Source organism: Falco punctatus (assembly GCF_963210335.1).
Source record: "Falco punctatus genome assembly, chromosome: Z".
NCBI classification, from domain to species: domain Eukaryota; kingdom Metazoa; phylum Chordata; class Aves; order Falconiformes; family Falconidae; genus Falco; species Falco punctatus.
The window spans coordinates 56829871-56854112 of record NC_137586.1 but is presented as its reverse complement, the minus strand read 5'-3'; the positions used below and the strand labels follow the sequence as shown (position 1 = coordinate 56854112).

Below are 24242 nucleotides of genomic sequence, written 5' to 3'. Positions count from 1 at the left end.
TGTTTTTACGTCTTAAAGCACCTAAGCAAGAAAAAGCAGGATGAAGATGGTGTTTCTAGTGACTATGCATTGCTTACCTACAACATACCACAGTCTGGGAATGAGATGCTTGTAAATGGAGGTAGTGGCATATATGCCATGTTAGTTTCCCTTTTTCATGTTTTTGTGATTGGGAATTCACATTTTAGATTCTCCTATACTACTACTCAGGATTCAGAATTTACTTGTAAACTAACTGTGGTATTCCTTTACTGCAGTTAGCTGCTCAGTTGGTGTTAGCTGCTCAGTTGGTGTTATGGACATGGTTTTTTAGTTTTTCCTCACAACTGATTCATGGAATAATGATATTCTGGTAGCACTCAGAGAATCACAAAGTCATAGAACACCCTGGGTTGGAAGGTATCCATAAGTCCATTGAGTCCAACTCTCTGCTCCTTGTAGGACTACCTAAAACTAAATCGTATATATATATATATATATATATATATATAATCGTATGTGACGTGAGGAGAAAACAGCAGCTCATTTCCACAATGGCAAGGAGCCCTAGAAGGCTACTTAACTTGATAGAATCAAAGATTGATGTTACTGCTGGGTAACAAACCCAGTGACTCCTCCTTTACCTTTGAAGAAGTTACTTTGTCGCCTGGGGTTTAGTTGCTCTACCTAAACATCTAAGGTAACAGTTCTCTTTCCAAGATGTTTTAAGTATGCAATATGAAAACTGGCATTGAACAAATAAAAAAAGTAGAAAAAACCTTGCCACACTTGGGATACTAAGCATTATTAATGTGCCATGCAGAAATCAATTCAATAGAACCATGGGTAGCATAATACCAACATTTCCTCAGTTTTTATGTAGTGCATTGCTTCAGTATTATATTGTCGGGCTTTATTTATTTATATTTCAGTCTCTCCTTGCATGGCAGTTGCTCCATCCGCTAAATTCTGTATATATTATATAGTAGCATGATATACTGGAAAGAGAGACAGAAATCAGGTAAAATGTATCATTTCTGGGTTTTGAAAAACGATGTTTTTGTATTTCTTAAGTGGTGGTACTTCAGTCCAAGTTGGAAGGAGGGGAGGACTTTCTGTTTTGGGGAGATGAAAAAGACCATTTCACAAAGTTTAGTTGTCTTTAAGTGTTTATTTAATAATAACTTTTATTAAAATATTGCACTAAATCAATGTATTGAAGAAAAGGAGTCCATGCATTTGCCAAACAGAAATAACTTAATATAAAAATGCAAATATACAGATAATATACTGCTGTTGTAGAAGTTATTCCAGTGTGTAACAGAAATCATATAGAAAACACAATGTGGCTTTCAGTTACCAAGCTGCAAAAATAACACTTTATTTAGAAAAATAATATGGTAATACTCCTTAATTAAAGTGCTATGCATCCTCTTCCACTCCAAAACTGTGTGAGTTATTCTTATGACAATGAATGGAGATGTATTTAAATTACACTGGGTTCTGGGATTTGTCCTGTATGAATCTATCAATCTATCTGTATTGGTCATTAAAAAATGGAAAAAGGAGAAAAAATTCTTCCTATGAAACAGTGGAGGAACTAAATTCATCACAGCACCATACTTCCAGATACATGTCTAGACTGTTCTGTGAATGCAGAGTTAACGAGATGACACGTATATAGAAAGCAACACAGGAAAGTCCACAGCTGGAGATTGTCCAGAGAGGCAACCTAGAATGAAGACTGGCTCTGACAGGGAAAATCAAGGAACATTGGTCCTTTCCAGATTCAAGAAAAGTCTTAAGAGAGTCTTTCATACAGAGCGCGGTTTGAGATCAGCTAGCTCTTACTTGCTTTCAGAACTGGAGTAGGCTGTCTCATCACTGGTTGCTGCTGTCACTGCTCCTAGAGGAAAGGATTAGAGGAAAGCAGATCAGTCCTGGTGAGGTAATCTTAACTGATCACTGGAACTCAGGACCTGGCCTAACAGGAGGTTAACTACATAATTCTAACCCAGAGAGAGAAGGTGGAATAAAGGAAACACCTAAAGGAAAAGTGTATTCCACACAGATCTGGAGGGCTCAGTACAGTTTGCTCTAACTCGTCCAAGAGTGCAAAAGCACTACAATTGGCAACAAGTGAAAGTGACTGGTTTTTTTAGCGGATGGAGCAACTGCCATGCAAGGAGAGACTGAAAGAGCTGGTAGAATAGCTGTTGTAGAATAGAAGGCTAGGGGCAATATAATCCAGGCTTACAAAATCATGAGTATGGTGGATAATGCAAATACAGTAAATATTATTTAATATCTAATATTAATTAAATTAATTTATTATTAAATTATTAATAAATTAAATTAATTGAATTAAAAATAAAAAATAAAAATAGTAAAATTATATTAAATAATTTAATTAATACTGTAAATAGTCAGGTCCAACAAGACTAGAATTAGAGGCACTCACTGGACTAGTAGGAAAAATGATGAATAGACATCATCCAATGATGTCTATTCACTGGATGAGCTGTAAATTTCCTGAGGCACTTAGATTAAGTTATTGATTTACCTTCCTACACATGTCAGTCATACAAAAACCTACTAACAACATCTTTGATTCTTAATACTCTTTACAACAAAAAACACTTGCCCATCATTTCAGCTAGATGACTTTCACTGCTTCCATTAAATCATACTTTAGGTTTAACCATATGTGGCTTGTTTGAAGTTTCAGGGGTTTAAACACTCCTGCATCATTCAGCTTTACATCTCCTCCCATCTTTAACTTTTTTTATTCCTTGAGCACTATTATTTCCTCCCTGCCACATAGCTGACAGATAGCATCAAGACTTGCTGCACATCTCCTGTCTACCAGCTGGTGTTTGGGATATGAATTAGAAATATTCAGTTTGTTTAGAGTCCTAGGAAAAAAATAGCTCAGAATTTGCTAAAATTTTTAATTGGATTATCTGTATTTTCTTTTCCTGTGGTTAATTAAAGGAAAGATATTATCCATGTAGCTCCAGTCAACAACTATTCAGAGCTGTTCGCTTTGTCCAATTCCTGATTAATTTGGGCTATTATAAACACCAGCAATATTTGCTATGTGATTCTTTAATTATTAGAAACAGCAGTTGTTAATATATCTATGGCTCATTTTCTGAATGAAGGGAGATTGTATATGTATGATTCATGACTGATAATATTCCAGACAGACGTGGAATTATCATACTTTGCACAAGTACTGTATTTTTGGCTACTTTGCATTGCCAACATATGCTTTCTTTTTGTTCTGAGCTGTACTGCCTTTGGTGTTCCTTTCACACCCTCTTTTAACTTCCTTGAGATGGTTTCAGTTCCTCAGTTGTGGAGACAGTGTAATCCAGGTGCACTACTGAAGCTTAGAAGCAACACAGAAAAATCAATTTTAATTTCTGTAATGTTTAGCAAGCAATTCAGGTTCTTGGGATCTTGGACAAGTTGCTTTCTTAAACTTCTAAATATTACTACAATTGATTGCAATACTGTCCCACCTAAAGCATGTCAGAATAGGTTTAATTAGTCTGAAATACACTGTAGTATTTACTGAATTATTTACAATCTAGCTCCAGTATGATACACGAAGATCTTATCGTCTTCCCTGCTCTCTATTAATTGTGAACATCTCACTTGTCAGAATAAGCTTTTTTGTCACTGACTACAATGAAATCAAACCCAAACTTGATCTTAGTTTTCAACTTTGTTCTGTTGTGTACTACTGTCAATAGCTATCACGTACTGCTGAGCAGCAAGTATAAATTGATAGTCTTTTCAGGCTAAGTTTTCAACTTGGCTGCCTTTTATTTCCCACAAAATTAATTTCCTTGTATTGAATTCATTCCTACGCATACCACAGGAAAACCTAACACTGTCATTCTGTCTCTGAAGAAAATATGGCCAAGTTTGCCCCCTTACCTAAAATGGCCAGCTTGTCATGAATAGCTCACCATCTCAGACTTTACTCAAATTGCAACTATCTTACATGCCCTTCCCAGGTTCCTAGGAGAACTAGCAATCAATTCTGGTCTTTTTCAAAAAAATACAGCTCCAACCACTGGTGAACTGCAATAGAAACTCTTTTTCACTGACACGTTCACTTGTGGGCAGGCAGTTTCCTAAGACGAAATAACCACCTTTCTGAGAAGCCCAGTCTTAAACTTTTCTCTCTCACCCAAACAAAACTCTTATCTAGACTTCTCTTTTTGTGTATCCTTACTTTGGTCTAGTGCAGGAGAAAAGATAATAACTTTCCTAGAAGAAGTTTCATGTGTTCTATAAACACATATGGGTATGTTATCATGTTAAGTTTTCTGCTTTTCTCCTTGATACACATTTCTGTGGACTTATGGGACACACAGCTTAATTATCTGTCACTCTGCATTTTTTTTTTAATTATTAACCAGCAAACCCTCACTCTTCCTTTCCTGAATGACACAGTAGTCACACCACTAATGTGTAATATAAAAATGATTGTCATGGTTTCCCTTGACCTTAGAGAAGAGTAAAATAGAGCTTAATAGTTTATAAGAAATGAATTAACTGCATTCCTATTCCTTCAGCTCGTGCTCACTGGTGTGCAGGTACTCTTCACTGTTCAAAAGACAGTATGAAGCAACAGGCTACAAAGCTGTTACGCAAATGAATGAATAAATAGAGTTCTTAAGCCTTCCACTACTTGTAGCTATCTACTAGAAAGAAGCTGACAAGCAACAGAGCATTGATAAACCTTGCTCACTGCTATTTTTCCTGAGACAAAAGATTGTTGTCATTATTTGATTTTCTGTTTCTCTTTTTTTAAAAAAAAAAAAAAAGCTAGTACCAAGCAATAACGCACAATGCATTCCAGCATTTACTTCCTTCTGCTTTCTCCCTTGTGTCCTCTGAACGCTTAAGTGTTCAAACTCAATCTATTTTACCTCACTCTAATGTACGTGTTACAAAATAACATAAATTACAGAGCAATTTATCTGAATAATACACACAAATTCTTGTAACTTCACAACTGAAAAAATACCATAGCACCTAGCCAGAAAATAACCATACCTTTTCACCCTTCAATTAATCATCCGTTGGAATTAATATGTGCCTTTGGGAAAATTTACATTAAATGAAGGAGACTGGGTTTACTAGAGAAGCATGTAAAGGAAAATAAAAACAAATATTCAGACAAGCAATGAATTTAGTCCTTCTTCCCAGTCTTTTCCTGTTTATTTTAAACTCTTCCTTTCTTGAACAACACAATAAAAGACATATTGGAGATGGCTAATAATTTTGTTTTAAAAAAAACACAACCCATTTGGGAAAAATTAAGTTTGCTTAAAGTGCAATTTTATTAAGTTATGAATAGGTTGGAGTGAAGAGAACAAAAACCCCAACAGTCTATTTTCTCTTGATCTTTGCAGAAGATTGGATACGGAAGTTTACTTTTCATGCCTTGACCTGACAAAAACAGGATGGAAGAAGAATTTTAAAAAATCTTGACAAATTATGAAAAAGAATAGGCTTCTTTTGCTCAAATAACATGAACTCTGCTTTCTTATGCCTCTGCCATCTTGATTAATTAGTAGAAAGTTTTGAAAGGTCAATGTAATCACTTTAAGCAAAGATGTACCATTTAGAAGAAATAAATATTTTAAACCACACCAACAGAACTTGAGATCTGACAGGCTGCTCTTCAGCTGAACATCTGACAATAATTATTATCTTGTCAGTGTAATTGTTCTCTCTTTAGACATGTTCTTTTCCTACATCCCCTGATTTTATCTCTCACTTGGTTTTCCTATACTAAAAAAAAAAAACAAAAAACAAAAAACAAAACAAACAAAAAAAAAAAAAAAAAAACAAAAACAAAAACAAAAAAAAAAACAGAGAGAAAGAAAAAGAAAAAGAAAGCTGATTTAAGGACAACTAGAAACAGAATAGGTATACCCAGAATCCACTTCAACCAGAAGTGGTTCTGTCTGTTTTTTTTTTTTAATTATGCCTTATCTGCACTCCACCTATTCTTTTCTCTCCATTCTTTTTTATTATATCAAGAATGCACAAGTAAAGGAGTATGTGTTGGGTTTTTTTAAAATATAATAAACTGTCAATCAAGTGCTTAAAAGCAGCCTTTCATTCTATGTACTTGTAAAGAAATTTTCAAGAATAAATACTCTTAAAAGAAAATTTAGAAAATGATGTCTTTATAGTCTAACAAAGATCATCCAGTACTGAACTTATGTCAGCAAAGTCCCGCATTGATCACCTTGTGTAGCAGATCGAGCTGCAACGATGCATCAGTCAGACATCCCCAAATGATGTGCCTTCCACGTGTGAGCGGGCGAGCGAACGCCTCTCTTGAACGTTTATGCATTTTTTCACTAGAGGGAGCCAAAATCTCGAAGTATGTAGTTTTAAGTAACAATATTTCCGAAGTTTTCTAAAACTAAACGTGCTGCTTCCAGATTATTGTTATTATTGCTGCTACTGCTGTTGTTGTTGTAGTAATAATGATGATGATGATGATAATAATAATAGTTATTTTGTTGTCATATTTTTATCATTATTGCATTGCAGGATAAAAAGGAGGAAATGAAAAAGATACTGGTTTAATCGGGCTGGTACAAGTTTACAGGAATTTAGGCAGCTGAACTTAAAGTCTTGGTATAAGCATTTGCATCTTAATACTAGTAAGAAAGTTACTTTGCATTTAATCATGTCATGTACTAATTTGTGATCAGAACAGGGCTGTCTCAGTGTCACTGTCTTCAGTGACAGAGCATAATCCAGAACTCGTGCTAACTTTATAGTGCATTGCTAACACTTACTATTGGATATGCATATTTGAGACACAGCTTCTCTGAGAAGCTAAGGCAGAAGCAGGGATAGTGACTATATGGAAGAAAAAAGGTATGAAGAACAACTTAACAAGCTAAGATCAAGGTAAGTCTGTCCTCATTCAACATTTGCACTCCTTCTCACAGAAAGATTTTGTACAGAACCACAGAGCAGTTGAGGAACTCTAGAACAGGATCAGCCATGGCGCAATGATAGTGCAGCTTGGCTGCAGTGTACATCTTGTAGTAATCCAAAGGCAATATTCACCAAGCGAGCATACAGGAAACTGAAGAACCCACACTGGCTTAACAATGTACATAAGCTTACAGTAGCAGAGAGCACATAACGCTCATTTCGAGCGTAACCAGAAGAATGCACAAACTCACCTTTAGGCTGAATAACTGATCTTCTCCAACATTTTGACAGTGTGAAAAAGGTCATATTTCTTTCATATAGATCTATGATGATTCCAAAGATGTTGCTATACTAAATTGGATTCCTGTTTGTCAAAAGTTTTCATACAAACAAGGAACCAGATCTGGGGACTTGGGAGTTTGGGTTTTCTTCAGGTTTTTGTTTTTATTTTTTTTTCTTAATAACTTCAGGATACTAAGGCCTTTAAATCAATGAAAATAAAATTTACTTTTTCTTAGCTATATACTCTACATTATCCCTCTAAAAATATTCGATACATTTCATTTGTTACCTAGATTGCTATACTCTTCTGTTTCCTATTTGGTTTTGGCCATAGCTATAATTTATCTAGAACTAAGAACAGCTCAGCTCAACCATAATGTATACAGCACCACACATTGCTGTTTCTTTAGAAGATTTGTCATATGAAAGGGACATAAGGGATATTAGGGGAAAAAAAAAAAAAAAAAAGGAAAAAAGAAGATAGAATTTGTGCACAGGTTAGTCTAAAGCAACATGTCCTTGGTTTCTAATCAAGAAGGACACTACCACACTGTGTTACAGGGGAAAAGTTACTTTGCCCATACCAAAACACATTTTAGATGCTCCTTACTAGAGTGTTACAAAATTTCTTTAAGCTTACTAGTTTTTCTTTTCATCCACATACAGGATGGGAAAAAATGCAAGGGAGTAGGGAAAGTAGTTACTCTTTATCAGGGGAAAGTAACACTCATCGATCTGCTACTGTAGCAGATAGGCAGCCTAGCCATAACTAAGACAATTTAAGTTAGACAGAGTTCCTCAAAAACTGAAAGCAGATTTTGATGTCTAAATTGCACTGCAATTGTGCTTTGAACTTGCAGTTACATATTTGCAAAGTTTCGTTAAGATTTTAAGCTGATTTCCAGGACTATTGTAAATCAGTTGGATGTAAAAATGCAAATTTCCTACAAATAATAGGAATTAAGGGCAGGGAACATTTGTTGAAAGTATCTTAAAAAGTCGCCCAATTCAAATCATAGCACAGACAACAAAAAGATAAATACATAATATTGGCTTTAGTATCTAAAATCCCTTCAATTTTCAGACATGGGCAATGCTGGATTGTGAATCCATAATCAGTGTCTGCATATGAAGTAACTACTAGTGCCAGCTTCAGCTCCCCTGTCTAACAATTTGTAACAGTCATGCTAGTCCTTCCACTGTATTAGTGAAGTTAAGAGCACTTCTAACTGTCTCCGTTTATACAATTTCCTCATCTAGAATATCTCTTCAAGGCACAACAGCAAAAACATTGTCTCCTCTATCACTCACTTTCACACTGCCTAAGTCTCAGTGTAAATACAATGCAGCTGAGGATAATTTCAAAGGAAGCTGTCTCAGTGAACCATACAGAAACTGTAACTTAACTTTGCATAACAGAACTGTGCTTGAAAGCACTTTAGAATTCTAGTAAAGCCCCATGCATACAGAAAATAGGAAGTAGCAACTAAGCAGTAAAGATGTTAAGGCTGTCTAGCAAGTCGCAGCATAGTAATAGTTATGCATTATATTCTGAAAACATTGCATGGGGGTAAATGTATACTTGTACTGACTCTGGCTGGGATACAGTTACATTTTTTCATAGCCACTTATATGGCATTGAACCCTGTCTGCATTCATAACCAAAACAGAGTTGATAACACACCACTGTACTGGCCATTGTTCAACAGTGCTTGCACAGAGTCAAGGCCCTCTCTGTTTCTGTCTCCCCAGGGAGTAAGACAGTGGTGAACAAGAGCCTGGAAGGAGACACAGCCAGAACAACTGACCCAAACTGACCAAATGGAAACTCCATGCCGTATAATGGCATGCCTAGCAGTAAAAACTGGGTGTGCCATCTCAAAGCAGCTAATGCTCAGAGACAAGCTGGGCATTGATGTGCTTGTTGGAGATGGAAAATAACCACCTTTGCATCCCTTGTTCTTTTTTTCCACTTTTCTTCACTTGCTAAATTGTCATTATCTCAAACCATAAATTTTCCTTGCTTTTGGTTTCCCAGTTCTGTACCTCATCCAACTGGAGGGAGGGGAGATGTAGGCAGGAGAGAGTGGCTGGCTGGGTGCTTAGTTGCTGGCTGGTGTGTCTACGTATCTTCATATAAAGTGTATAGTTGTTACCTACTTGTGTGTGACTTAGGTGTTCTATGATGGTCCACAAATTAATCCAAACAGCACAGAACACATCTTTAACCAGCTTGCTTATTCAGTCCATTGATCATCTTGCAGAGTTTCCAATTTTTAGTGGTTTTGAGGCACTAAATACTTTAAAATTAGTAATATCAATAACAATTACTATATTTGTGTACAGCTCAAGAACAGATGTTCAGCAGTGAACACTAACAACGGGAAAGCTGTTCTTTAACATCTTTGCATTCACAGATCACCTGCTTAAACAGAAACCAGCACATCACTTTTTAACTTTTGCTGTGCCATCATTGCAAAATCAACTGGTAGACATTAAAGCAATTCTTCTCATAAAAATAATAGCATCCACTATTCTAGCAAACATGTAAATAGCACAGTGTGTTTCACATAAACCTTGGTTTAAATCCTGGTAACAACTACTTCAAGTAAAGCTGTATGGAGATCAGCAGTCAGCCTTATGTACTTCTAAAGTCTTCAGTCATACAAAGAATGGCAGTAATCACAGAGTATTCTCTCTAAGCAAAACCATTCTGTAATTTTTGCAATCCTTGAGATGATTTTTCTCTCTATAACCACAACTTAAGAGAATCAGAACAGGAATTCCCTTATGACTACTGTGACAGGGTCAAATGGGTTGGAATACTTGTGAGTGACACAAGATTACCACAGCATGTGAAACAAACATTAGTTCTCCTGTTTGTAGGTATTGTTATTGTCATAAATAAGACCAATAATATTCTTACACTGATGAAATAATAATCAAATAAAAAATATGAATAGAGAATAATAGAGAAACACTCACACAGATATGGTGTTTTCCCCTCTAAACTAATTCCAAACCATTTGGTAACAAATCATAAAACCCAATTTATATTTGTATTACAACAAATAGCTTCTCTAACTGTGGGAGCAACTTTTGTATACGGTCCCTGCTCCACAAACGCTGCTATACAACATAAAATAATCAGAAGAATTAATGATGTGATCTTCAGAATTGAGGACAGCAATCAGCTCATCATGACCTAAAAGCAAGGGAAGGCAGACTGTGTAGCCACTGGAGGAAATCCCTTTTTGAGAAATAATGAAGCAGAGAGAGCAAAGGAGAAAAATGCGGAATTTCCAACTGGAAAGTGAAGCAAGTTAAGTACTCCTTCAGAGTGAAACCTTAACACCCATAAATAATAAGCCACATAGAACTGATCTACCTTGGAGACACTAAAATACTGAAACACAGATATTAAAGATCAGTAAGGAACCATTCTGAGAATCTAGTCTGAAATTCTATGCCATACAGACCAAAATTCTGTCATCAACAGTTTCTGCATCAAGTTTGTCATGTGCCTGAACTCAGGACATTAGCAAGTAAGGCATCTTGCATATACATAGGCACTTGTATATCAGGAATCTTTATGTGATCCCTTTATACTAGGTTCCAACTGCTGTCAAAAATCTACCCTATTTCTAGTCTGAATGGCTAACTTCAGCCCCCCAAAACAGATTTCAAAATGCTGCTTTACCTCCAAGTAACTCTAAAGCTGGCTATTATCAGAAACCCTTTCCTTGACTATATATAGACCATAATTAAGCTGCTTCTTAACTTTTTCTTTATAGACACTATACAGGTGGCTATTCCTAAATATTCCTTCTGAACCCAACTACCAAACTTCCAGTCATGGTAACTCCATTTTGAATCCTCACCTTGTATCATTCTTTTGCTAGGATACAAGCAGGGAAGGTTCACCTGAAAAAACACTGTCCTGGATGACAGCTGAAGAGAGCGTTGCTTTCCTGTCAGTCAATAACCTTTCTGGCAGTTGCAGAGGACACTAGGCACACTTACACTATGATAGGACTGATGTAAATCCACGAAGGAAAGTCAGTCCCAGTTTGGCAAGAAATTAGTCAACACTGGCACACTTCTGCCTTTGACCCTCTACCTGCTGGTCACCTAATAAAACATCTACCTTCAAAGTAGCTTTTTGCAAAACAAGCTGTCATAGCTAAAAAACTATCCAAACCACATCATGGCTTATATTCCTCCACTTAAAATGATGGATAATATAAACTATTTATTACAGATGGTCTCCCTGAACCTTTGAACTATTTTCTCCCTGTTCTAACAGAACATTACACAGCAATATTGTATATGTTGGTAAAAATACCAATACACAACATTTAGAACAATATGAACAAATAACTTAGGCACAGCAAGATTTTTCATTACCCTGGACACATCATAAGAATGCACCAGAAACAATTCCCTATTCCCTTCCAGACATGGACGCTCCCCACTTCACCACGTGAAATTCTGTGACCTGTCAGAACAACCTGTCACTGATGAACTTTATTAAAACTTCAGGAACAATGTACCTCAAAATTTAGAATTTGGCCTAAGTAGCTCCTTTTGCTTAAAGTCTGCAATGGGACAATTATATCAATTATTAAATTAACAGTTGGAGACTTCTCAGTTTTCTATCAATTTGTGTCTCCTTAAAAAAAAATAATTACTTTGATCATGTATTTAAAGACATTTGTCACTAAGATGTCACTTGAATTACAAAAAATTGAAATAAAATTACAAACTTATTGAAAAATATTACACTTGTGTTATTTCTAACAGCTGCATAACATAATTCTAACAGCTGCACAACATAACAGAGCATTTTGAGAAGTCCGTATGTTGAACCTCATTCATAGCTCAGCATCAAATCCCACGTATACAGAACTATAAACCTTGGCATAAGCCTTCAAATTAAAAAAGTGTTAAATTTCTTATACAGTTCTTAGAACGGTACCTAAAATTGCATATTAGAAAGTCTGACTTTGCAACCATGATGTGAAGTCATGAGGAGTAAGGTAACAAAAGTCCTTTACCACATTATCAATGCTGTACTTTCAATCAGCAGTAAACTCTGCCCAGAAAAAAAATTAATAAAGGTAAAGCCCTCGTTGATGTCTATTACCTTCTATCTGGGAATACCTCTGTTCCCTGAACCCATAGTGAGTATTTACAAGTCAGAACCATGCACCTGCCAAATAATTTTTTTTTATAGGAAATTACTCAAAGATCATGCAAGATGGGTCAGTCATAGCTCACGTGTCTGTTTGATGCAGTTCACACAAGCTTACTGAAGACACTTAAATGTCGACCTTGGCAGAAGTAGTATATGCAATGATTATAAAACTTTCACCAAGGCATTTGTTTGCCCTGCAACTTGCATCTGCTACACACAGTAAATATTGGGCTACTTGATTAGCAAATGCCTTTGAAAAGCTACATGGGAAAGTTGCTGATGACTTACAAGAAAGAAGTTTTAAGACAATTGAGCTGATTGTGCCTAATAGAATTCCACATTATCTCAATACTAAATCTATTCTGAAGATCACATTATTCCCATACCAAACTGTAAAGAGATTTTAGCAAACATTTTTTATAGCATCATTTTGATTAGTTGATTTTAATTTAGTTATTTTGCTTTAACGACAGTATTTCTTAATTTATCTGCTGAGTTCATCCTTCTAGAAGGGAATAAGATCCTCAAGTTTCTGAGTTAATGTAGTAGCTACCCAAAACAATCTAGCAAAAAAACCAAAAAGGCAAAACAAACAAAAGAAAAAAAGGAAAAAAAAAAAAAAGGAAAAAAAAAGGGGTCGGAGGAGAAAAACCAAACAACCCCAAACCAAAAAAAACTAAAGGCAAGTCATCAGCAATCGTTTAGAATTAGCGGATCTACATACCTGTTCAATATAACATACATACATTCTATAAACAGCAACTGTGGATTATTACAACTCAATTATGACTATTTTGGGACTATAAAGATTAAAGGACTATAAAGATATGTAAAACTAACTTACACTAAAAGAATACTGAAGATTCAATTAAATAATTTTATTGGGTCTGGCTAGGATTCTCACTGGTGTTCTATCTACTACACACTGACACTTCAAACAAAATCAAGTTTCAGAATACAAACATAAGAACATGTTAGAACAGAATTTTCTCCAGTTACTGAATTTAGTTTGAATAAATGCTCAACCACTAGTAGTATCCTGCATTGCAACTTACCAATGTTGAAAACACCAGATTTAAAAGCTATTACAAAACCATATTCCCATTATATGAAAGTAATGGTTTGATGACAATGTGCTATTCTTCCTCAGCTCAGAAAGATTTTATTTGGTCACTAGCATTAATTGTTATTACAAATTTAGTTTTATTTTAGTATGTGTGATAATCTGTGTGTGTCAGATGCTGTTAAACACCTCACATGTTTAACAGGTCACAACCATAATCTTAGCATGAAATTTTTAAGTTGTTCCAACATAGTAAGAACAAAGTATAGCTCAGAGGAAAGAAGACAGTTGAAAACTGAGGCTAAAAAAAAAAAAAAAAAAAAAGGATTATATACACTAAAGATGACCACCATCACAGACCTAGTTATAAATTATTAGCTATTATCAAATAAAATAGCATAGATACTTTGCTAGTGTAAACTGTGAAAGTTTGCAGAACTATATCAATTTCTTAATTAATAAAAGTTACAGTCTCACTGAAGAACATCCAAGGTCATACTTTTGACAAAAGCTGATTGTTCCACCTATGGTTTTCTAGAGTTTGTTTCATAACAGTTGTAAATCTTGTCCTTTTTTCCCTGAATTTTACTACTTTTTCATAACATACATTACTTCAGACAAAATTAAACCCTCATACTACTTTGTAAACTGAAACTTAGTAGTTAAGTTCTTGAAAAAAAAGAGTTTTAAAACACAGAGAAGCTGCCTACATAGAATTAGTTTCCAAGAATTTCCACTGCAGAACATGTTACTTCAAGAAGAGGGAATGTTACTAATTAAAGAAAATTTACTGTATTATAGAAGTTTGACTTTTCATTTCAAATATTACTAATTACTCATTTTTACCAATGCAATGAATACACACTTTGACATTTTATAGATTAAGAAGTGCATCTCAGACTGCATGCACACAGAACTACTAGAATGCATTGAAAACAGACCTTTGCACAACAGCTACACAATAATCAAGAATCTCTAGTGAAGAAGTACTATTTTTAATTCACTGATAGCTTCATGGATTTATCTTTTGTTTTTTACGTTGGGTAACATTAGCCACTGAAACAATCCTGTTTTCTTCTTAAGAATGATGAGCGAGATGGTATAAACCATAGACCTGTGTATAGTTTATAGTACAAAGACACAGTATTTGGCCTAATCCACCTTGTTGGAGGTAATTTCAATTGGAAGTCTGGGAATTCGTGATCACATGCTTACTTAGAGCTCCCATATGACCATAAAATAGATAATCCCCTAAGATTTTAAATTATAGCGCTGCTTTTCTTAACATATCAGAGAACAACTATTCAATTCTTTAACATGATCCTCGAAGCCATGGAAGTGATCACCTCTGGTTTTTACGCAAAAATTCATTCCAGCTGAGAGTTGAAGTCTCACAAGTTTCAGTTTGCCCATTCTTTTACACCAAGTTTCCTCAAAACTTTAACCATACTTGGAAGGCTGCAGTATCCATGAGTCAGAAAATAAAACGCTGCTATTGTTCATGTCTCAGTTTCTTCCCATGTGCTGATTTTGATTCATTTGAACAGAATTTTATTGGAAAAAAATAATCTCTTAGGATTTCCTTCTTTACCCTAAAGTGAAGTTAAAATCTGAGTTCATAATGAAAAGCTTAAATGTTGCAAGAAAAGTTTATCAGAACTTAGATCTCACAGTTTAATGTCTAGGTTCCCACACAAGAAAAATGCATGCATGAATCCTGCTTCTGAATCAGAGATCAAAGAATTAAAGTGGTATTTTAAGTGTCAATCAGGGACCCAAACAATGGATTTACTACCTTTTATGATTAGTCTTACCTCTCCCTTTCTTACTCAAACATTTTTCACCCCTTCCCCAGATGACTCCTTAGGCTACGTTCTTACAAAAGGAAGAAACTATATCATATTCTTGTTAATTTTTGGTGAAGATAGGCTTTGTAAATACAAAGGAAAACTAGTGCTATCAACCTTTGCGAGCAACTTTTCATCATGCTCCCTATTGTATAATACAATTGCTTCAGGACTGTAGACTGTTTAAAGATGTGAAAAAATTAGTGTGTATTGAAGGAAGCAACATGTATCCATATTATAATCAAGACTTCCCTCTCTACTTACTGTCACTCATATATAAGCTGTAAAGCCTCTAAGTGTTGATTATAAAAACAAGTTTAAAAATCCTATTATACAAACAAACAAAATCCCCAAAACCACAGCACTACAACAGCAAATGTTTCTTACCTAGCGGAAGAATGACTTTAAGACATATGTATTTATTTATACATAACCATTGATGACAAGCAGTTTCAGTTCTTTGTTGGCTTGTTATAAGACATATCTTCATTTTCCAACAGAATTCATGTTTTGGAATTGTCAGTCATAAGAAGCTCTTTTCAGGTTTGACTTACCTCACGTGACTGTGATATACAAAGTAAAAAAGTTTTAAAATAGACATTACTTTAAAAATTAGTATAAGAAATCCTCAATTACATAATTCTGAATGTAAATTTTTGGTGTCAGTCATAGGATATCTTCCCAAGCATAATCTACCTCTAATTCCCATATTCAAGAAAATTTTGCTTTATTGTCAGATCTGGTGCACACAGCTGTGTGATCTCAAGCAATTCAAAGTCACTATTTATCTTTCTACTTTCATAAATGCAATTTTGGAATTCTTCACAGTAACAGAATGTACCAAAGCATGGTACTGCACATAGTTTTTGTCTTGAGGAACTCTGTCTTCCTCACTAGTCTTAACATTGATAACATTTTTGGAGCTCAGGAATAAGATTTAATAATATATAGACTAAGCAAATAGTTTTCTCCCTTTTAATATGTATGCATATACTTCCTTAATGTCAGTGTATATTTTAAATGATTTATCAAAATGCTTGGTATACCACATGAAATTAAAATGAACTGAAGGTAGCAGCACTCATTCCTATTCTCTACAACCATGACATTTAACATCACAAAAATATTTTTCTGTCTGGTATTTATGGTCAAAGTCAAAGTTGAAAGATAAGAGCACTATTGGACTTAAAGTTCCTGGACTTCTGAAACAAAACTTGCCATTTTATGCTTATCTAAGACTTTCTTTTTCTTTTCTTTAATTAAAACACAGTACTTTGTGTATTCCAAACTCAAGAATCCGAAATTTTTTGTAAACGTACTTCTGACATCTAAAAGACGGAGAGAAGAGAGAATCTCTGCATTTGAAGTCTGTGTATATAGAAAGATGTGGTAGAATTTCTTGTGAATTAAAGTATCTTCAACCACAAAAAAAAATAATTAAAGCAGTGTTTTGCATGAACAGCTGAACTGAGGTGTGTCATTTAATGTGAATATATTTTTTTATATATGTAATAATAGTGAGAATCATCATGATACCACATACTGCAGCTAAAGACGAGGAGAATTAACTAATTGAACACTAATGGTTTGTTTTAAATGGAGACACCTGGTATCACTCACTAAGAAAATTCGCTACTTCAATTTCAATAACAAAGTTTTAGGATTTGGGGTTTTTTTCTTTTTTAAATTGTATATTCCAAAAATTGTAGCTGTATTTTTGCAGTACGATTTCTAATTCTCATGTTTGTACATGTACTTCCCAACTAAAAGGTTGCATTAAGGCTGTCTATATATACTTGATCTGACATTTTCTAAATTCTAAGTTGTCAGGTTTTTTATATGATTAAGGGTCTCTTAAAGACAGTCACACATTCAAACAACACAGCACTGCTGCTTTACCCAGTATACAGGGGAGTATTTGGTATCCATATCACTGAACATTCTTCATTTTAAAACACAGTATGGCCAAATGCACTCCTGCCATGAATATAAAGGCATTAGTTTCCTCTGAGGCTTTTCTTTAACAAACAATATTATTGCATCTTCTTGTTTCATAGTAATTTACTGAGCTTGATGAAAACTCTCTGAGGTACAGCAATGCTTTTACTTCTGTTCTGCACCTGGAGAGCCATACTGCAGAAACTCAAACATGATGTCTAGCAATTTTGCATGCCTGATTTGAAAAATCTAGGATCTGATCTGCCACTATCCCAACACAGAATTTTACTCATGCTGTCTTTAATAGCATACTAAAGCGCACATGCTCAACCTTACAAACATATGTATAAAACAATACATGGTTTCTTGATCCTTACTCTTGTCCTTTTGGGACACTGTTTTAAATTTCAAACACTGAGTCTTTTTCAGGTTTGAAACAGGTTGAAACCTTCTGCCAGTTCCCTCCAGATCCTGTATGCCTTAAAGAAGGACAGGAAGTTCTGTTAGTCGTGGAGGGGCCAGTTGTTCCCAGCCTCCTCTGACAGAAATACAGGCAGGGCGCAGCTTGTGTTCACAGCCAGCTCCATACCTCTCGCTTTCTGCTGCTGTGCAGCTTTATACATTTAAGACCACAACTTCCTGCAATACAATAGTGTCCTTACTTGCAGTCCTCAGATGCCTCAAAGCCTTGCCACACAGCTAGCAATTTACTAGGACTTCCTCAGGAATTGGAGGAGCACCTCAGCAAATGCCTTTGTCAGGGCCATCGAAAGGAGGATTTATCTAATTGCTAAATGTCTGTTGCATAACCCACATCTTGATGCACATGAAATTCATGGCCCTCCATGGGACAAAAATCAATCCTGACTTGTGTCTCTCAAGCTCTGCTTGGAAGCACTATCACCCTTGAACAAATACTACACACTCCCTTTGAGGCTCAGCAGTGCCGATATTACCTGGATGCGTACCTAGCTACTGTCAGCCACCAGAAAAATAACTACCAGAATTTTGGAGTAGCAACTCTCAAGGAGCCTGAGCAGCTCAAGTAGGAGTGCAATATGAAATCTTTTGGAGATATGGAAGTTCTGATTACTGTGCAAGTGACCCAATATCTCAGTGTATTGGGTGTGCAAGGAAACATTTTGGTAGCTGGGGTGGATTGCAAGGTGGCCTCTGTGAGGAGGGGCCAGGGCTGCCCCATGCCAGACACAGCTGGTTCCAGGTGGCTCCAATGGACCCAACACAGGGCATAGCTGAGAAGACATGTAAGAAACACTGCACAACAGTTCAAAGAGATGAGTGAGATATATGTGAAACAGCACTGCAGAAACCAGGGTCAGTGAAAGAGGTGAAAAGGTGCTTCACGCACTGGAGCAGAGATTCCCCTGTACCCTGTGGGAGAAACCTCAGTGGAATTGTTATTCTCTTGCAGCCTATGGACAGCCCATGCTGCAGCACGTTTATCCTGAAGGAACTGTGGCCCATAGGACAACCCATGTCAGAGCAGTTTGTGACAGACTGTATCCCATGGGGAGGACCCACCTGGAGCAGGGGAAGAGTGTGAGGAGGAAGGAGTGGCAGAGAGGAGCTGTAACAGACATCCCAGCACCCATTCCCCATTCCCCTGCTCCACTCAGGGGGAGAAGGTAGAGGAATCAGGAATGAAGGAGTGAAGTTGAGATGCAAAAAAGCAGGAAGATGAAAGAACAGATTAGGTATTTTATTTTGTTTCTAACCATTCAACTCTATTTTAATTGGAAATAAAATAATTTTCCCCAAATCTACTCTGTTTCCCCTGTGACAGCAATTAGTAAGTGATCTCCCTGTCTTTACCTCAAGCCATGAGCTTTTCATCTTACTTTCTCACCATTCTGCTAACAAGAAGGACCAAGAGAGAGCAGCTCCATGTGCACCCGGCAGCAGCAGCCAAAGCCGACCTACCACATGTAGTGGAATTTGTCACCATGAAAACCAGAAGATTAAGATAAAAGGATTCAGTTTCCTTCACAGACAAGTCATAAGGACAAAATAACTTATTTACTTTAAATTGCAGGTTGTAGCAGAAACAAACAAAAATAAAATGTTAAAATTCACATTACAATTTCTCCTTAGCCATGTCACTTTCTACATGTTCATGAGGCTTTCTAATTTGCCTCCAGTTCACACTTGCCATGAGCTCACAGAACTTTATCTTTTCTGCTCGTGCTCTCACATGTGGTTTGATATTTTCTAGCACATCATGCAAATCCTCTCTTTTAATTTCCTTACTTCTTGTGAGTGGACAGTGGAGTCTTAAATGATAGCCTGACAGCAAAGGTATTACTCTTACGTTTCTTTGGGCTTTAGGGTTGACCGAGCCCTCTCCTACCTCAGTTAACAGATTCCTAGCACTAAGGTGTTTCTTCCTGCTAGAGTTCTCAGCTCTACAGTCATTAACTTCCATAATCTCTTGGTAGAAATACTAAAACTTGGTGTTGATAACTTCAGAAAGAACTTTTATCCCAGTTTGTAGGTAAGACCCTAAGACAGAGATTCACATTTTAATATGTTGATGAACTGTCTCAGACAAGGCCTCAAAAATCTGAGGTCTCATTGCCTTTTCTTAATTCAAATTAATGAATTATGCAATTAATGTATTGAGAAAAGAGATGCAGTCAGAGACTGCTACATCTTCAGTGTCTTGCTGTAAAGTCCCAACAGGTTAACATTTTGTAGATTTCTGGAGTACGTGGAAGACAGACACTGACATAGCTGGTCAGTGAGCCAGCCAGGGGGGATGCCCACTGGACCTGCTGTCTACAAAGAAAGAAGGACTGGTGGGTGATGTGGTGGTTGCAAGACACCTTGGGCACAGCGATCATGAGATGACAGTTTTCGATTCTCAAAGAAGTAAAGAGAGGAGTAAGCAGAACCACCACCTTGACATTCTTTGGCCTGTTTAAGAATCTGGTTGATAGTCCCTTGGCAGACACTCCTGAAGGGCCAAGGGGTCCAGGAAGGCTGGACATTGCTCAAGAAGGCAGTCTTAAAGGCGCAGGAGCAGGCCGTCCCCATCTGCCAGAAGACAAGCTGGCGAGGGAACAAGGCTGGCTTGGCTGAACAGAGAGGTTTTGTTGGAATTCAGAGAAAAAAGGAGAGTTTACCACCTTTGGAAGGAGGGGCAGGCAGATCTGGAGAGCTGCAGAGATGTCACAAGGTTATGCAGGGTGAAGATTAGAGAGGCAAAAGCCCGGCTAGAACACACTGCCACAAAATATAACAAAAACAGTTTTTACAAATACATGAGAAACAAAAGGAGTAATCTTCATCCTTTATTGGATGTGGCATGGAACATTGCCACAAAGGGTGAGGAAAAGGCTTAATGCCTTCTTTGTCTTAGTCTTTAATACTAAGAGCAGCTTTCCTCTGAGTACTCAGTCCCCTGACCTGGGGGGGACAGGGATGAGGAGGAGGATAATCAAGTCCCCACAGTCCAGGAGGAAACTGTCAGTGACCTGCTGCTCCAGTTAGACATGGACAAGTCCATGGGGTCAGATGGGATTCACCTGAGGGTACTGAGGGAGCTGGTGGAGGCCAAGCCACTCTCCATCATTTATCAACAGTCCTGGCTAACTGGGGAGGTCCCAGAAGACTGGAGGTTACCCATTGTGACACCCATCTACAAGGAGGGCAGGAAGGAGGATCTGGGGAACTACAGGCCTATCACTTGGACTCGGTGCCAGGGAGTATTTTGGATCAGATCATCCTGAGCACTATCACATGGCACATGCAGGACAACCGGGGGCTCAGACCCAGGCAGCACGGGGTTATGAAAGGCAGGTCCTGCTTGACAAATCTGATCTCCTTCTATGGCAAGATGACCCATCTAGTGTATGAGGGAAATCCTGAGGATGTCATTTCCCTGGACCTTAGTAAAGCCTTTGACACAATCTCCCACAGCGTTCTCCTGGAGAAACTGGCTGCCAATGGCTCAGATGACTGTACTCCATGCTGGATAAAAAACTGGCTCAGTGGCCAGGCCCAAAGAATTGTGGTGACTGGAGTTACATCCAGCTGGTGGTCAGTCACAAGTGGTGTTCCCCAGAGCTCTGTACTGTGGGGCCAGTTCTGTTTAATATCTTTATCAATGATCTGGACAAGGGAACTGAGCACACCCTCAGTAAGTTTGCAGACAACAGCAGGTTTAGGGGGAGTGTTGAGCTGCTTGAGGGCAGGAAGGCTTTGCAGAAGGATCTGGACAGGCTGGATTGATGGGCCAAGGCCAACTGTATGGAGTTCAACAAGGAGAAACGTCAGGTCCTGTACTTGGGTCACAATAACCGCACACAGTGCTACAGGCTTGGAGAGGAGTGGTTGGAAAGCTGCCTCACAGAAAAGGACCTGGGGTGCTAGCTGATGGATAGCTGTGTGCCCAGGTGGCCATGAAGGCCAATAACATCCTGGCTTTTATCTGAAAGACTGTGGCCAGCAGGACCAGGGAAGTGATTGTCCCTCTGTACTCAGCACTGGTGAAGCTACACCTTGAATACTGTGTTCAGTTTTAGGCCCCTCACTACAAGAGGAATGTAAAGGTGCTGGAGTGTGTCCAGAGAGGGGCAATGAAGCTGGTGAAGGGTCTGGAGCACAAGTCTTATAAGGAGCAGCTGAAGGAACTGGGGTTGTTCAGTCTGAAGAGAAGGCTCAGGAGAGACCTTACTGCTTTCTACAACTACCTGACAGGAGGCTGTAGGCAGGTGCGGGTAGGTCTCTTACCCCAGGTAACTAGCAACAGGACAAGAGGAAACACCCTCAAATTATGCCAGGGAAGGTTTAGATTAGATACTAGGAAAAAATTCTTCATGGAAGGGGTGATGTGGCATTGGAACAGGATGCCCAGGGAGGTGGAACCACCATCCCATCCCTGGTGGTGTTTAAAAGATGCATAGATGTGGTGCTTAAGGACATGGTGTAGTGATGGACTTGGCAGTCCTGGGTTGAAGGTTGGACTTGATGATCTCAAAGGTCTTTTCCAACCTAAACGATTCTATGATCCTATGGCTTGTTTTCTTCTGCTGCTTTTGTATCATTTTAATTCATTTATTGTCTAAGTACTTTTAGCCTTTATTTTCTTAATACAACCTGGGATAACACTGCCTCACAGGAGTATTTTGAGGATCAAATCCTTAATGACAGTAAAAATGCTTTGAAGGTATTAATATATTTTGCATTTGTTGTGACTCTTCTCAGCTTCAAAGTCATTGCTTTTCACCATTCTCAATGTCAAAGAGCAAGTCATGGGTCTAACCCCAATTGTTGCTGTTTTATACAGCAATATAGTGTAGGCCATTTCAATAAACCTCTGTACGTTTTGTATGTTATATGGTTAAGTACAGAAGGATGATTCCTCTTTCAGACAGAGCTCCTGTTTACCCTCCCTTTAATTATGGGAAGAAGGAGTTTTCATATGATTTACTCAACTTCTTTGGTCTATTTTTTCCATAAGCAGTAGGGTTAGCAATAAATCTTCTCTTTGAACTGAACTTCTGCATGTTCGAAGTATCAGTTATCCACTCCTCTCAGAGCTAGTCTAAACTGAAGACTCAAACACTGAAAACACTCAGTTCCTCTTTGTAAACTTATTTACACGTAGAAGTACTGAAGTACTAAAAGACTATTTATTAGCGTAACTCCTAGCATGACCTACCCACTATATTGGTAAAACCGAGAGGGGGATAAAACAGTCTTATACAACTTGGACCAATTCTAAGGCAATACATGATTTCAGTTGCTCTAGTGAGAAAACTGCATTACTCCAGTATGTAAGAGGCATAATGTCCAAGGTTTTGCTATAATAGTATAATAATTATATTAGTGTACACATGTATTGGTTGTTAATATTGATGCATAAGAGTAGTCTTCTCATAGCTGAGGTGAAGATTCAAACATCTGCATTTGTAAATGTTTGTAGTGTAAACTTTGTCAGGTTGGGACATGAGTAGGGTAGGCTTTTGACTGAAACAGCCATGCAAACAAAAGTTCAAAGTGTAAATACAGTGTTATATATAGTGGCATATTGTTATGTCACTTTATGCTTCTTAACTTCCAGTGAATTATAAAATCTAAGGCTACAGTGACATGATACAAAGAATAGGCATTTTATGCATAAGGTCACAAAACAATAATGCTTAGCAAAAGAAAAGCAAGTTCCCAATAATACATATTTACAGAGGAGGGCCCACAGCACAAAAAATGCCTTATTATGGGATTTCATTAAGCAATTCCCTGATGATTGCCTAGTACCATGCCTTTTGCTGTGGCACTTCACCTGGAATGTGTGTCTGGCCAATGCTCTACCAACCAAGGCCAGCTGGCCAACTAGCTGAATTTGGGAGGACTGATAGGGAAGGAGACCACTACAAGTTCAAGATATACTAGCATGCAAACAGCAAAGCAAGAAAAAGGCCAGAGGAACAAGACCTGTCTATTACTGTTGCAAATCCTGAAAAAGCTGATCTACCCTAGAATAGTATAACAGCTCTCTAAAACAGACTTATGATGGCTTAAATCTACATGTAGGAGATGACATTTTTTGATTGTTCAAGAAGCATATTAACAAACTTCAAGCTTAAGATTTTTAGGGGTGTTTGGCAAGTCAGCAGTAGAGAGAGTCTTCGAAAGACTGGCTAGTTTCTTTCCCACACATTATTGGCACTCTCCTTCTAGTAGAGCTTCCCAATGAAAAAAACATATGGTTGCTTTGGCTCTGTTTACTTTTTCATTCCCTACCTTCTTCTGCAATAACTTTTGAAATCAGCTAGCAAGTTCAGCCAGGCCTATCAAAAGTGCTGGGGCTCTGAAAATATAAAGTCTATGGTTACAAACAGAGGTCTAAATGAAGGTCCCTGTTATCTGTTATTTGCTGGTATCCAACAAAACCAAATCAGTTCCTCCTGCCTTTTCTCCTGCTTCA

The 24242-nt window shown here is 37.4% G+C and overlaps 1 long non-coding RNA gene across 1 annotated transcript in view; it reads right to left on the bottom strand.

Moving 5' to 3' along the window:
* Window positions 1-2404: 2404 nt before the first annotated feature.
* LOC308056708 overlaps window positions 2405-24242 on the bottom strand; it is a 29255-nt gene continuing 7417 nt past the window's right edge. The window contains exon 2 of the long non-coding RNA XR_013924937.1: window positions 2405-24237. This is a non-coding gene — a long non-coding RNA (uncharacterized lncRNA). The remainder of the gene's footprint in view (window positions 24238-24242) is intronic.